Consider the following 16142-nt stretch of genomic DNA (forward strand, 5'->3'; position numbering starts at 1 on the left):
ATACTTGTTTATATCCCATTCTGTCAGCTGCAGATTCAGCATCAATTATCCTCCAAATGTAAATAGCAGGATAGGTTTGTTTATTTTGCTAGGCTGCTTCGCTGGCTCATTTGTTCATGGGAGAAGCCTGAACCTCTAAAGAGCTATTCAGCTCACTAAACACACCACATCCATTTTTCAGTAGAACTCTTTTCCTCCCCACTAAGGTTTGTCTGAGTTAAGATCCTCACTAGCAACAATCAAGCTATGTCATGTTTTATAGAGATCATGAGCACTTTACCAAAAGCAGGCTCAGTTATGGCTCTAAAGCAGGTGTGAGCAAACTATGGCCTGTGGGATGGATTTGGCCTGTGGGATTGCCACCCCCGTGGTGCCGCGGACCCGACACCACTCCCAGAAGTGACCGGCACCATGTCCCTGTGGTTCCTGAGGTGGGGGGAACAGAAGACTCCATGGCTGCCCTCACCTGCAGGCACCACCTCTCGCAGCTCCCACTGGCCAGGAACAGGGAACTGGGGCCAATGAGAGCTACAGGGGAGGTACCTACAGGCGAGGGCAGCTTGCGGAGCACTCTGACCCTCACTCTCCCAAGGACCACAGGGACGTGGTGCTGGTCACTTCCAGGAGCGGCACGGGGTCAGGGCAGGCAGGCAGGGAGCCTGCCCTGGCCCCGGTGCACGCCGCTACCACCCTGGAGATGCTCCAGGTAAGCAGCGCTGGGCTGGAGCCCATACCACGAACCTCTCCTGCACCCCAACCCCTTGCCCTGAGCCCCTTCCTGCACACCGCACCTCTTCCCACACCCTGCACCCCTCCTGCACCTCAACCCCCTTCCCTGAGCCCCCTTGTACACCTCGCACCATTCCTGCACCCCAACCCCTTGCCTTGAGTCCCTTCCTGCACACTACACATCTTCCCACACCCCTCACTCCCTTCTGCTCCCCAATCCCCTACCCCAGCCCTATATTTATGGCCCTGCATGCAATTTACCCATCTAGATGTGGCCCTCGGGCCAAAAAGTTTGTCCACCCCTGCTCTAAAGCTTGAGCAACGGTGTGGAGGAGGAGATGGTGGTACATCTTCAAGCAGTGAAGGTAGGAGCAGTGTTCGTGCTGGTGGAAGCCAGGGGAAGCCCTGGGACCACCCGGAGCACTGGGGAGTAAGGGTTGCCCTCGTCAGTATAGAATAGGTGTAGCAGCATACACTCCACACAGTGCATGGCTCCTCTGGGGTGCTCAGTACAGCTGGCCGTGCCTTCTGCCCATATCCGTTTGCCATCAGGGTATTTAGGCAGCAGCAATATTATGGCTTCCACATGCATGAGAGTGTTTGGGGGAGGAAAGGACTTTTTGGCTTTCTTCTCACTTCCACCACCACTAATGCCTCTGTGTGATGGCAGCCATATTTTGACCCTGTAATAAATAGATAGGAACTGCTTCTGCCAGGAAAAATTTCAGGAGAGCATAGATGGCCCTCAGTAAGGGAAATAGGAAATCCAAAATACTTCCCTCTCCTTTCCACCCAGCCCTCAGAGGATAACATACATCTGCATGGAGGCAAACCCATCTGGCTCATCTTTACCCTACAGACTTCAAAATCTCTTTCTGAACAAGCCCTTTCATGTCCAATGAGATATTACCCCAGGAGCTTGCTGGAATATACACTTCCTTTGATCAGAAACCTTCTCAGTCAAGGCAACAGGACAAGTGCATTGCGGCCTGTGCCTGCCTGCTGAGCTGATGAACTGTAATGGGTCAGAGATTGCACCAGCGTAGAAGTATATTGAAGGTGAACCCTAAGGAAATTAAGAGTTTAAATTATCTTGCACATGTCCTGCATCCCACTAACATGAATCCAGGCAGGGTCGTTTGGAAGCTGAACACCTTATGCTTCCATCCCACACCACTGTCAACTTTTAGAAATTAGGACAAGTCAGCACATAAGAACAACAATATGTATCAGTAACTGCTAATGGTAACAATTCACAGCCTCTCCCTGCAACAGGTAACACATTCCTACTGTAACCCTTCTGCCTCTCTGAGTTGGCAGCAACAAGGGCCGGGTTCCGTATCCAGGGGTTCCGTTTCAATAACGCAATGCAAAACCGGCTCAAGCCCCTACCCAGTGACCTGGGACAATTACATACCACCCCCCTGGGCGCCTCTAGGAGGCAATAGTTCCCCTCTTGCAAGCACAGAGTCTGACTGTAGCAAAATCCTTTTAATAAAGGAGAGAAACAATGTGGCATCATATTGGGGAAACACCACAAACAGGATTCATAATGTAAACCATGAGCAAAAGACCCACCAAATAAGTTTTGGCAATGTCATTTTCCCTTTAGGGTCTTAAGTCCAATCACCTCAAAGTCCAACAACTCAAAAGTCTCTGTCCCTGATCAGTGCTGCCGCAGAGTTCAAGAGTTTATCTGCAGAGTTTTACACCCCCTTAGCCTGGGTGGAAATGGGGGGGCACACAGGGTGTTAAGGGGCACCTTACATGGGCCAGGGATGACTGCTCTGCCTCTCCATGGAGTTCTGCTGCCGCCTTCACCATGACCAGCTTCACTCCACCAGCTGTGCCGCTCCAACCATCCCACAAACCGCTCCACTCATTGTTTCGTGGGCCACTCCAACCGTGCTGTAAACTGCTGCACTCTGCCAGCTGCTTAGCAATAGATCTTCAGGCTCTCCCACTAGTTAACACAGCCTTCAGTGATCTCAGCTTAGTAAGTTTAGCTCTTTTAGTGATTCAGCTTGTAGTAGGGGAGCCCTAGTGCACCCAGAGTGAATTCAGTTCAGCAGCCTCCAGATGAACTCCTAATGGAATCAAAATTAGCTCTGCTCTTTAACAGTGGAGACAGAAGGAAGTGCAATTGGTGTTCCAGGCCCTCAAAAGGAACCCATACCACCAAAGACACACACACCAATTCCCAACCATTCTCAATTCACTAGGTTTTGGCACCCATGTCCCTTGTCTAGTGAGTGCTACTTAATTGATGGTGAGACTCTCTGTCATAAAGCAGTCTCATAGTTCCTCATTCACATAATCAGGGTGGCAACACTTTATTACTCCTGCTCCAATAACAAAGAAATTGGGGATCTCAGAGCTGTCAAAGTAACCATTCCAGGCTGCCATGGGCTATGCTAAGCAGGGTGGGTGTGCAAATGCAAACACCTGAAATTCCTTTCCACACTCCCCATAATTCACCATCAGATGTCAGGGTAGAGCTCATCCTGACTCTGCTTACACTACTGATAGTGGATTCACACACCCTACAGTAGTGGTGGGCAGCCTGTGGTCTGTGGGCTGGATGCAGCATACAAAATAGGAAATGACTAGGAAGGAATACTGCAGAAAGGGATCTGGGGATTGTAGTGGATCACAAGCTAAATACAGTAACTCTTCGCTTAACATTGTAGTTATGTTCCTGAAAAATGTGACTTTAAGCTAAACGATGTTAAGCAAATCCAATTTCCCCATAAGAATTAATGTAAATATGGGGTGTTAGGTTCCAGATTTTTTTTCTCACTAGACAAAAGACTATATATATAGACACACACACACACACACACATACACACACACACAGTATACATTTTAAACAAATAATTTAATACTGTACACAGCAATGATGATTGTGAAGCTTGGTTGAGGTGGTGAAGTCAGAGAGTGGAATTGGGTAGGATATTTCCCAGGGAATGCCTTACTGATAAGTAATGAACTAGAACAGCTGAGCCCTCAACGATTAACACGTTGTTAATGTAGCCTCAGACTCTACAAGGCAGCACAAATGGAGGGAGGGGAGACAGCATGGCAGACAGAGACACACACCCACACCCTCTGCGTGAGAGAGAGAGAGAGATGCGCATTGCCCCTTTAAGTACACCAGGGATCGGCAATCTTTGGTACACGGCTCACCAGGGTAAGCACCTTGGCGGGCCAGGCCGGTTTGTTCACCTGCCATGGCCTCAGATTCAGCTGATCATGGCTCCCACTGGCCATGGTTCACCAACCCAGGCCAATGGGGGCTGCGGGAAGTGGTGCGGGCCAAGGGATGTGCTGGCTGCTGCTTCCAGCTTCCTGAGGACCAGTACATGAGTATGTAATTAAAGATATTACAATAATTTATATGTGAAGGGGGCAGAGTTAAGAATTCACCTTAAGCACTCATATTTAGTGAATCTGAAAGTTAACTGAACCTTAAAGTTGGATTAACAATCTTTTGTATTTAATCTAATATTTCATTTTTCTAAGAAGTTAACTTTCTAGTTTTTTCTGTTATAAAGAAAATGGTTTTATTTCTTCACTATAGAAGTTAATGAGCTGCTGCCCAAAGATTCAGCTTAAAGCCTGTCTCCAGCCAAACAATACTCAGCTTTCCCCCTTTCTATTTGTCTCTAAGGGACCACTGTCCAGGGCCGGCTCCAGACACCAGCCTACCAAGCACGTGCTTGGGGCAGTACCTTGGGACGGGGTGGCACTTGGGGTTTGTTTTTGTTTTTTTTTTTTTGGTTCGGCCGGGTGGCGCTGGGGGGTAAGCAGGGCTTGGGAGACGTGACACCGTGCTGGGGGGGCGGGGCTTGGGCGGTGCGGCGCTCGAAGGGGGCGGACTTCAACGGCATGGCTCTCAGGGGGCGGGGACTTGGGCGATGCGACACTCAGGGGGCGATGCGACGCTCGGGGGGGCAGGGCAGTGCTCTTTATTTTTGCTTGGGGCGGCAAGAATATTAGAGCCAGCCCTGCCATGCTGTACAGTGATAACATTTCAAATTAAAAAAAAAACACTCGGCAGAAGACGATGCACAAAACACTGGTCAATATATCACCCTCAGTCTGTAAAGTGACTTCTCTGGAAATTGCACCAAAGATTTAGGGTGGGATCTGGCCACCTTTATTTTTGCCCTCTTTTCTTAGATGATCATTGCTTATTTGCACTGCAGTGCAAGACTTGCTTATCACAGAGTCTCACAGATATGGAGGTTCCCTTTGCCTCTAACTTTGGAATGTTCTCTTTGATTTCCCAGTATTTCCTCTATATAATTCACAATGGAAGAAGGGCCCACAGCTCCTTTTGTTATTAGAAACTGGGATGGGGATGGGAAAGCACAGTCTAATTGGTTAGAACAGCAGACTGGGAATCAGGGCTCCTAGATTCTATTCCCAAATTTTCTACTGTGACTTTGGACAAATCATTTCACCTCTCTGTGTTTCAGTTCGCTCTTGCCCTCATCTGTCAAATAAGAACAAATTACCTTAGAGTATTTAAGATCTTGAGATGAAAAACACCAACTGTTACATATGCTATTGTTATGACAACCCCAGGTAGCAGTTACTTTGTTGATTTTTGCATGAATGTGCCGGCTTCTGCTTTTATACAGGTCAGTCCTGCAAGGTGCTGAGCTCCATCAACTCCCAGCAACTTCAATAGGAATTAAGAGTGCTCAACTTCTTACAGGTTCAGCTCCTTAAAGCCTGACATTATCAAATTTAAACTGTCCAAACAGTTGCACCAATTGTTAGCTGAACACACAGAATTTGTCCTTGTCTGTGCTTACAGCTGAGCAAGGGCTGAATCTGGTTTAGCTAACACGATCACCAATATCACCAATATTAATAGAGGAGGTATCTGAGCCTCTAGCTATTATCTTTGGGAAATCATGGGAGACGGGGGAGATTCCAGAAGACTGGAAGGGGGCAAATATAGTGCCCATCTATAAAAAGGGAAATAAAAACAACCCAGGAAACTACAGACCAGTTAGTTTAACTTCTGTGCAAGGGAAGATAATGGAGCAGGTAATCAAAGAAATCATCTGCAAACACTTGGAAGGTGGTAAGGTGATAGGGAATAGCCAGCATGGATTTGTAAAGAACAAATCATGTCAAACTAATCTGATAGCATTCTTTGATAGGATAACGAGCCTTGTGGATAAGGAAGAAACGGTGGATGTGATATACCTAGACTTTAGTAAGGCATTTGATACAGTTTCGCATGATATTCTTATAGATAAGCTAGGAAAGTACAATTTAGATGGGGCTACTATAAGGTGGGTGCATAACTGGCTGGATAACCGTACTCAGAGAGTAGTTGTTAATGGCTCCCAATCCTGCTGGAAGGTATAACAAGTGGGGTTCCGCAGGGGTCTGTTTTGGGACCGGTTCTGTTCAATATCTTCATCAACGATTTAGATGTTGGCATAGAAAGTACGCTTATTAAGTTTGCGGACGATACCAAACTGGGAGGGATTGCAACTGCTTTGGAGGACAGGGTCAAAATTCAAAATGATCTGGACAAATTGGAGAAATGGTCTGAGGTAAACAGGATGAAGTTCAATAAAGATAAATGCAAAGTGCTCCACCTAGGAAGGAACAATCAGTTTCACACATACAGAATGGGAATAGACTGTCTAGGAAGGAGTATGGCAGAAAGAGATCTAGGGGTCATAGTGGACCACAAGCTTAATATGAGTGAACAGTGTGATACTGTTGCAAAAAAAGCAAACATGATTCTGGGATGCATTAACAGGTGTGTTGTAAACAAGACACGAGAAGTCATTCTTCCGCTTTACTCTGCGCTGGTTAGGCCTCAACTGGAGTATTGTGTCCAGTTCTGGGCACCGCATTTCAAGAAAGATGTGGAGAAATTGGAGAGGGTCCAGAGAAGAGCAACAAGAATGATTAAAGGTCTTGAGAACATGACCTATGAAGGAAGGCTGAAGGAATTGGGTTTGTTTAGTTTGGAAAAGAGAAGACTGAGAGGGGACCTGATAGCAGTTTTCAGGTATCTAAAAGGGTGTCATCAGGAGGAGGGAGAAAACTTGTTCACCTTGGCCTCCAATGGTAGAACAAGAAGCAATGGACTTAAACTGCAGCAAGGGAGATTTAGGTTGGACATTAGGAAAAAGTTCCTAACTGTCAGGGTGGTTAAACACTGGAATAGATTGCCTAGGGAAGTTGTGGAATCTCCATCTCTGGAGATATTTAAGAGTAGGTTAGATAAATGTCTGTTAGGGATGGTCTAGACAGTATTTGGTCCTGCCATGATGGCAGGGGACTGGACTCGATGACCTCTTGAGGTCCCTTCCAGTCCTAGAGTCTATGAGTCTATCTGTGTCCAAGCCATAGAGACCTTGTCTTTATGAGGGAAAATATGTGTTTCTAACATGTGTTATGTTACAACCTTAGCATGGTATAGAAATTTGTATTTCAACGTGTGTTGGCAGGTAGGAGTCAGCCATAGGGGGAGAGCGAGGGTTTACTTCAAGCAGCTAACATATGTTATAGCTACAGGTTAATGTACCTACAGTAGGATTTTAACATGTTATGCACTATGTGTTAACACATCTTTTTCCTAATGAAAACAAGACCATACGATAGCATAACTACACTAACTTGATATAAATCAGTAACTAAGCTGAAGTATATCAATGACTAGCATAACCCACTGCAAAAAGTGTATGTGCCCAAAAATCTCTTCAAGACAAGGAAAGAATCCTCACAGATATTTTCAGCAATAATGCAGAATTTTGTCCAATTCTTCCCTGATAAGCCTCCTCATGAAACCATATTCTGAGAGGTGATTTTCTGGTGACAGGTGATTTTCTGAACTTCCTCCACATTGAGGCTAATCCTAGGAATTTTATAATGGGGAGAAAGGAATCCAGACTCTACAACTTGATCATTCTGACACTGAGGGACAGCATGTCACTTAAGTTATAATGAAGCACCTTAGATCATCATGAGAAACTAGAACAACTTATGGAAGAGCTAGCAGGCAGCAGGGGCGGCTCCAGGCACCAGCATGCCAAGCATGTGCCTGGGGTGGCAAGCCACGGGGGACACTCTGCCGGTCGCCGAAAGGGTGGAGGGTCCGCTGGTCCCGCAGCTTCGGTGGTCCTCCCACAGGTGTGCCGCCGAATCCGCAGGACCGGGGACCTCCCACAGGCAAGCCACCAAAGGCAGCCTGCCTGCCATGCTTGGGGCGGCAAAATATCTAGAGCTGCCCCTGGCAGGGAGGCCAGGGCCAAGAGACAGGTTCCTTCCACCTTTGCCTGACGACTAGCCAGTGATACTTTTCAAGGTCAGGTGAAGCTGGAGCGCTCCCTCCCCAGGAAGGATCCTGAGCACAGCTGAGCTCTGCATGTATGAGCCATGGGCAGCAGGGCCCTGGAGTCCTGTACACCCAGGATGAAGTAAGGATGCTCTGTGGGATTCTGCGGGCTGCTTCCTAGGGTAGGGGACACGGGACCTCAAGAGGCTGTGCACCCCCTCCCAGGCGAGAGGGGCGGTTACAAGACAAGTGGCCCCTAGGCATTCGGTCTCTCCCAGGCAGAGCGCAAAGGACAAAGTGGTGGCTACAGCCACGATCACATGGAGCAGCCTGGGAGCTCAGACCCGGAGCCCTCGATACTTAAAGAACTGCATTGCAGGCTGTCCCCCACACAGGAGCCGTGTCACTGATCCTTGAGCACTCCATCAGTGCACCATGCATTGGGCAGCAGAGGCAGGGGGACTGGGGACTCAGTATCAGAATTGTGGAGATAAGAATGGAAAATCTTTTTTTGGGGAGCAGTTACTAGGAGGCAGAATATCAGTGGATGAAGCAGGTTCTGGCCATGGGAATCAGGGTGAGAAGGGAAACCTGGGACTGGGTATGGGAATTGGGGAGATGGGGACTAGGCATTGGAATCCAGGAGAACCTGCGACTGGGCACTGGGGAGAAAAGGGCTCCAGAGTCAGGGGGAGCTGGAGATTGAGCACTGGGTAGGGTCGCTAACTTTCTAATTGCAAAAACCCAAATACCCTTGTCGCACCTCCTGCCCCACCCTTTCCCTGAGGCCACACTCCCGCTCACTCCATCCCCCTTCCCTCCATCGCTCGCTCTCCCCCACCCTCACTCACTTTCACAGGGCTTAGGCAAGGGGTTGGGATGTGGGAGGGGATGAGGGCCCTGGCTGGGGGTGTGGGGCTGGGGATGAGGGGCTCTGGGCTGGGGCCAAGGGTTTCTGAGTGCAGTAGAGGACTCAGGGTTCCAGCTGAGGGTGCAAGCTCTGGAGTGGGGCCAGGGATGAGGGGCTCAGGGTGCAGGCTCTGGGCGGTGTTTACCTTAGGCGGCTCCTGGAAGCAACCGGCATGTCTGGCTCCTAGGCTTAGAGATGGCCACGTGGCTCTGCCTGTTGCCCCTGCCTGCAGGCACTGCCCCCACATCTCCCATTGGCTGCAGTTCCCGCCAATGGGAGCTGCAGACTCGGTGCTTGGGGTGGGCGGCAGTGCACAGAGACCCCTTGGCTGCCCCAGTGCCTAGGAACCAGACATGCTGGCCACTTCTGGGAACTTCACAGAGCCAGGGCAGGCAGAGAGCCTGCCTTAGCCCCATTGTGCTGCCGACAAGACTTTTAGCAGCCTATTAAAATCTCCCAGATTGCTTTCAATAGTCACCAGGAGATCGAGGCTGATTCCAGGAGACTTCCAGCACTGGGATGGGGATTAACACACGGCAACAGGTGCTGAGTACTGGCATTTGGAGGAGATAGGCACAGGGCATGAGAATCAAGGGGAGAATGACAGAAACTATCTAGCTAAGGTGCTTATATGACCCTCATTACTGTAGTATCTGAGCACTTACCAGTGTATTTATCCTCACATGATCCTTGTGAGTTAGGGAAGTACTAATATCTGCACTTTATAGATAGGAAACTGAGGCACATAGAGTCTATGTGACAAAGGGTCTGTGGCAGAGTAGGAAATTGAATCTTAATCTCTTGAGTTCTAGGCTGTCACTCTATCTAGTGGACCATCTTTCCTCCTGGGCCTGGAAATCAAAATCAGGGAGACATGGGAACTGGGAAACAAAATCTAGGAGATGAGGAGACAAACCTGTACTGGACATTGAAATCTAAGGGATGGGGACTGGGCATTGGTATCTTGAGGCTAGAGGAACCATGGCTTGGGTACCACCAGCACAGGGGAGGTGGGGTTGACTGGGAACTGAAATATCAGGTGGTAACCTAGAGACTTGTCATCGGAATCAGCAGGACTAGGGAGCGGAACTGCGGACAAGAATCTTGAGAGGGTGGAGAATACCAGGCATTGGGCACTGGTATTTGCATGTGCACGCAAAATTCCTCCACAATTTTTGTCTGTTTATTCAGCTGCCTCCAGGGTCCAGGAGAGAAGTTAATCTGTTATATGAGGGGGCAGCCCTGGTGGACAAAAGTCACAAATATAGTGGAGGTCATATCTAAAGTGGTGGTGGAGTGGTGCCCAGAGTGCTGAAAGTAGGTTCGTTGCTAAGGGATACCATGAGGAGGGGACGGTGATGGCAAGAGGACAGGATATAGCTTCAGCTATGACATAAGAACTGCCATACTGGGTTAGACCAATAGTCCATCTAGCCTAGCATTCTGTCTCTGACAACGGCCAGTACCAAATGCTTCAGAGGGAATGAACAGAACAACACAATTTTGAGTTATTCAGCCTGTTGTGCAGGCCCAGCTACTGACAGTTAGAGGTTTAGGGACAAACTGGAGCATGGGGCTGTGTCCCTGATCATCTTGGCTAATAGACATTGATGGATCTATGACTTAACTAATTATTAACTCAACTCTGTGACTTAACTAATTATTTTGTTATAGTCTTGGCCTTCACAGCATTGCAGGGCAAGGAGTTCCAAGGTTGACTGTGCAATGTGTGAAGAAGTACTTCCTTATGTTTGTTTTAAGCCTACTGCCTATTAATTTCATCGGGTGATCCTGGTTCTTGTGTTGGGTGAAGGGACACATAACACTTCCTTATTCACTTTTGTCACACCATTCATGATTTCATAGACCTCGATCATATCTTCCTCCCCCCACCCTTAGTCATCTCATTTCTAAACTGAAGAGGCCCAGTCTTTTTACCCTCTCCTCATTTGGAAGATGTTTTAATAGATCTTTTTTGATAAGAGGTGCCCGGAACTGCACATGGTATGTGGGCAGTCCATGGATGTATATACTGGCATTATGTTTTATTATTTATTCCTTTCCTAATGGTTCCTCACATTCTGTTAGCTTTTTCTGACTACCGCTGTACATTGAGTGGATGTTTTTAGGGAACTATCCCTGATGATGTTCTCTTTCTTGAGTGGTAACAGCTAAGTTAGACTCCATTATTTTGTATATATGGTTTGGAAAAAATACCCACATATGCATTTATCAAAACTGAATTTCATCTACTGGTTTGGTGTCTAGTCATCCATTTTTGTGGGATCCCTTTGCAACTCTTCACAGTCAGCTTTCGACTTACAAAAGTACTCAAGATAGTTATCTAAGAATTTTGCTACGTCAGTTTACTTTTTTTTTTTTTTTTTTTTTTTTTTAAACAGATCATTTATTATATTGAACAGCCCAGGTCCCCGTACAGGTTGTAGGGGAACCCTGCTATTTACTTCTCTCCACTGTGAAAACTGACCATTTATTCCTACCCTTTGTTTCCTATCTTTTAACCAGTTACTGATCCATGAGACAACATTCCTACTTATCCTATGACTGCCTGCTTTGCTTAAGAGTCTTTGGTATGGGACTCTCAAAAGCTTTCTGAAAGTCCACATATACTATATCCACTAGATGATCCTTGCCCAAATGGTTGTTGACTCCCTTGGAGAATTCTAATAGCCCAGTGATGCATGATTTCCCTTTTCAAGAGCTGTATTGACTCTTTCCCAACGTATCTTGTTCATCTCGGTTTCTGATAATTTTGTTCTTCAGTTGACACTATAGTAATTTGCCTGAAGTTTTAGGCTTACCAGCCTGTAATTGCCAGGGTCCTCTCTGGAACCTTTAAAAAAAAATAAAAATAGGCATAACATTAGCAACCCTGCAGTCATCTGGTATAGAGGCTGATTTAAGTGATAGGTTACATACCACAGTTAGTAGTTCTGCAATTTCATATACAAGTTCCTTCAAAACTCTTGGATGAATACCATCTAGTCCTGGTGACTTTTGCTATTTAATTTACTTCCTCTATTGATTCCTCAGTTTGGGACCAATCCACAGATTTGTCACCAAAAAAGAAAGGCTTGGGTGTGGGACCTCCACCAGATCCTCTGCAGTAAAGACTGATACAAAGAATTCATTTACCTTCTCTGCAATGGTCTTGTCTTCCTTGAGTGCTCCTTTAGCACCCTGATCATCCAGTGGCCCCACACCCTGGCAAGTTTGCTATTTCTGATGTACTTACCTATTTTTTGGCATCCTCAGCTGGTTGCTCTTCAAATTCTTTGTTGGCCTGCCTTATTATACTTTTATACTTGATCTGCCAGTGTTTATACTGTTTTCCTAACTAGGATAGGATTTCCTATTTTTAAAAGGATTCCTTTTGCCTCTAACTCTGCTGTTTAATCATGGTGTCATTTTTTGGCCTGTTTACTATATTTTGACAAGGTTTATATATTTTTATTTCAGAATAGCAGTCATGTTAGTCTGTATCCTCAAAAAGAACAGGAGTACTTGTGACACCTTAGAGACTAACAATTTTATTTCAGCATAAGCTTTTGTGGGCTACAACCCACTTCTTCAGATGCATACAATGGAACATATCTTGAGGAAATATACACACACACAGCATGAAAAGGTGGGAGTTGTCTTACCAACTCTGAGAGGCCAATTTTTTTCTTACTTAATTGGCCTTTTCATGCTGTGTGTGTGTGTGTGTGTGTATACACACACACACACACACAAGCTCTCCCCTCAATATATGTTCCATTCTATGGATCTGAAGAAGTGGGCTGTAGCCCACGAAAGCTATGCTCAAATAAATGTTAGTCTCTAGGGTGCCACAAGTACTCCTATATTTTTATTGAGTTTGAGCCTCTATTATGGTGTTTGGGTTTTATCTTATGTCTGTCACTGTCCATTTCTGATTCACAGGCACAATATGTTTTAGATTATTCCCAGAATAATAAAAATTATTCCTGTATGAGTATATACCGGCCCCTAGAGGGTGCCCTGATGTCAATGTGTTTTCCTCAGAGAATGTTGTATTCCAGGAGCTGGGAATGACACTTTCCCACCCGCTCTATTCTTATTCAAAGAAGAATAACCCATAAGTAGTTACCACTTTTTTTAAGTTGAACTGAAATGCTTTTCAAAATAAATTCTCCAGGGCATACAAAAACATGTAAGATCTGACAACATTACAGAGTGCTGGACTTGCTTTAAAGTTACAAATTCATTCAAGAGTAAACAAAGGATTTTACCACTGAGATCTGAGTTTAGGGTTTTGTGTTTCGCCAAGAATTGCTGGTATCACCAAACCTAAAGCAACAGAGCAGAAAGTAGCCTCTCTTCTAGTGCTTTAGATCAGTGGCTCTCAATGTTCCTAGACTCCTGTACCACTTTCAGGAGTCTGAATTGGCTTGAGTACCTGCAAGGTTCACCTCACCTAAAATGTAGGTGCTTACAAAATCAGACATAAGAATACAGAAGTGTCACAGCACACTATTACTGAAAAATTGCTTACTTCCTAATTTTTACCATTATACAATATATCAAATGGAGTAGAAATATTGTACTTGCATTTCAGTGTATAGTACGTAGAGCAGTATAAACAAGTCATTGTCTGTATTAAACTTTAGTTTGTACTGACTTTGATAGTGCTTTTTATGTAGCCTATTGTAAAACTAGGTAAACATCTAGATGCGTTGATGTACCCCCAGAAGACCTCTGCATACCTCCAGGGTTATGTGTACCACCTGGAGGAGAACCACTGCTTTAGATGCCAGTGATACCATCAACTCTTGCAGGAGAAACATATTCCTGAAGCCAGTTCCTGAAAGGAAAGTAAAACAAAATAGGAAATTTTTTAAAAGTTATAAAATATTCTCATTTCTAATTTTAAAGAATATTTTAAACCAAAAATTATATTATTTTAAACAGACCTTTAAATATATACAAAATGTGATTAATTTGCCTTCAATTATGTTGAATTACAGTGGAATCAAGCTACCATACTTACAAGTATATGATCAGCTTACCAATAGTTAATGAACTCTGTCAAATGCTATGCTGCTCTTAAAACTATGGAATACTGAGTTGATAGCATATGTAATGCACGTCAATTCACTTTTGTGTTATGTCCTTCATATAAAAGGTTTAAAAAAAATGTTGGTCTGTATTACTGCAGCATATGTAGATCCACAAATATGACAAGGATTAATAAACACATGATTATCATACATGCAAGTCAGATTTTCATCACACAAACATTAGGAAATTCAGAGTTCTCAACAGTTTAGCTTTCCTGTTGGGCATATTACCATAGAGTCTTTTATTATGCAATCAAAACAGAATATCAGGGTTGAAAGGGACCTCAGGAATACATATGCAGTAATACAAAATGCTATGTATGTATATCTAAGGTTGTAAGTTAAATAGAAATAAATTTATTTCAACAGTCTTACTGGAGAAGAATTAACAATATTCATCTTACAAACCTACAAGTCAGCAACTGTGATGAGGATAGTCATTCCTAATGGTCACAGCTGGAATCAGGAGACCAGTATGAGGTTGGAACAAGACCAGAGTGAGAGCAAAGCTGGAGCAGGCTAAGGTTTGGCACAGCCACTGCTATTCTCAAACAGGCACAAGCTCACAGCCCTCAAGTAATATTAATCAGGGTGAACTGCTTTGCTGAGCCACCTGTCAGGCTTATATACCTGCCCTAAAAGTCACCAGACCAGCTTCTGGGTTGTGGATTGGTTGGAGCCTAGCACAGAAATGACTTATTAGTGTACATGGCTTAATCAGGCTCTAGTTCAGGGATGACTCATCACCTTACACCTGCAGTAAGACAAAATGAAAGGAAGAGCAAGTATTTTGCAACTTTAACTCTAGCAGTTGCTAACAGTCCCCACTTGCTCAAAGGAACTGCACTTTCCTCCATATGTCTAGCAGTGTGTGCAGATCCTTTGAGCAGGGTGGGCTGTTAGCAACAATTAGAGTTAAGGTTGCAGAATACTTGGTTATAATCTTCCATTTTTGCATATTAATAGCTTTCCAATGCATTCACCTTTGGATCAGATATTTTCTATGCTTGTTCTCTGCCTGAAGATGAATTGTTTATTTTAACATAAATGACATTGTTTCAACCATTTTTTATTGTGGAAAAATGAACAAATAGTTTTCTTGCATTAAACATTTTAAGCCATAGAATCTGTTTCCATGTTTCCAAGTTGAAACTTGGCCTGGATATAGTCCTCTGAGGATTAGTGCTTTTGCTTAGTTTGAAAAATAATTGTTTTTATTTTACAAAGCTAAGAGGCTTTGAAAATTGTATACTGAGAACATGCAGTAGCTTGGGGCTGGGCGGTGGGGAGGGGGTTGTTAAGAGGTATATGCTTAGGTCTTAACACAAATGGAAACTAAATGTATTCAGGACCTCACAGGAGACACTGAGCATCTCACAGGGCCTTTTATAAGAGAGTAGTGGAGAGGGAAGAGGAGCTCTGCCCTGACAAATCACCTAAGAGGTCAATGAGAAGCTGTGGGTGGTTTGTCAGAACAGAGAGCCTTTCCTCTTGGCTTCTCTCTCCACACACCTCTCCCAAGCTCATCCAAGAAACCACAGTATAAATGGCAGCACAGCTCCAACCACTTCTACTGGGAAATGCTGTCAAAGTTAAATAATATTATCAAATTTAATCATTTTCATCATCAAAACCTAAAGCTGTTCTGCTGGTTACTATATGGCAATCAGGGGTCAGTCTCATCATATGACTGCCTGCAAATTTTGAGGAGACCTGATGATTCTTCTTTAACACTGTAAACATTTTGCCACTAAACACCCTTCAACTTTAGAAGGAACTCTACTTCCTGAGCCTTTGATTCCTAGTAATCCTGTGCACTTTAAAACAACACTAGCCCTGTAGACACAGATTCTGATGTAAGGCTCTCTCTCTTTACAAGTTTCCGTGGACTTTCTACTTTAAACCTTTCTTGCATAGATTCATAGATTCCAAGGCCAGAAGTGACCATTATGATAATCTAGTCTGACCGCCTCTATAACACAGGCCATAGAACTTCCTCAAAATAATTTCTATATCATAGCTTTTAGAAAAACATCCAATCTTTGATTTAAAAGCATTATACCAGTGTTTCTCAAACTAGGGCA

The sequence above is a fragment of the Gopherus evgoodei genome, chromosome 10 (assembly GCF_007399415.2).
Source record: "Gopherus evgoodei ecotype Sinaloan lineage chromosome 10, rGopEvg1_v1.p, whole genome shotgun sequence".
NCBI lineage: Eukaryota > Metazoa > Chordata > Testudines > Testudinidae > Gopherus > Gopherus evgoodei.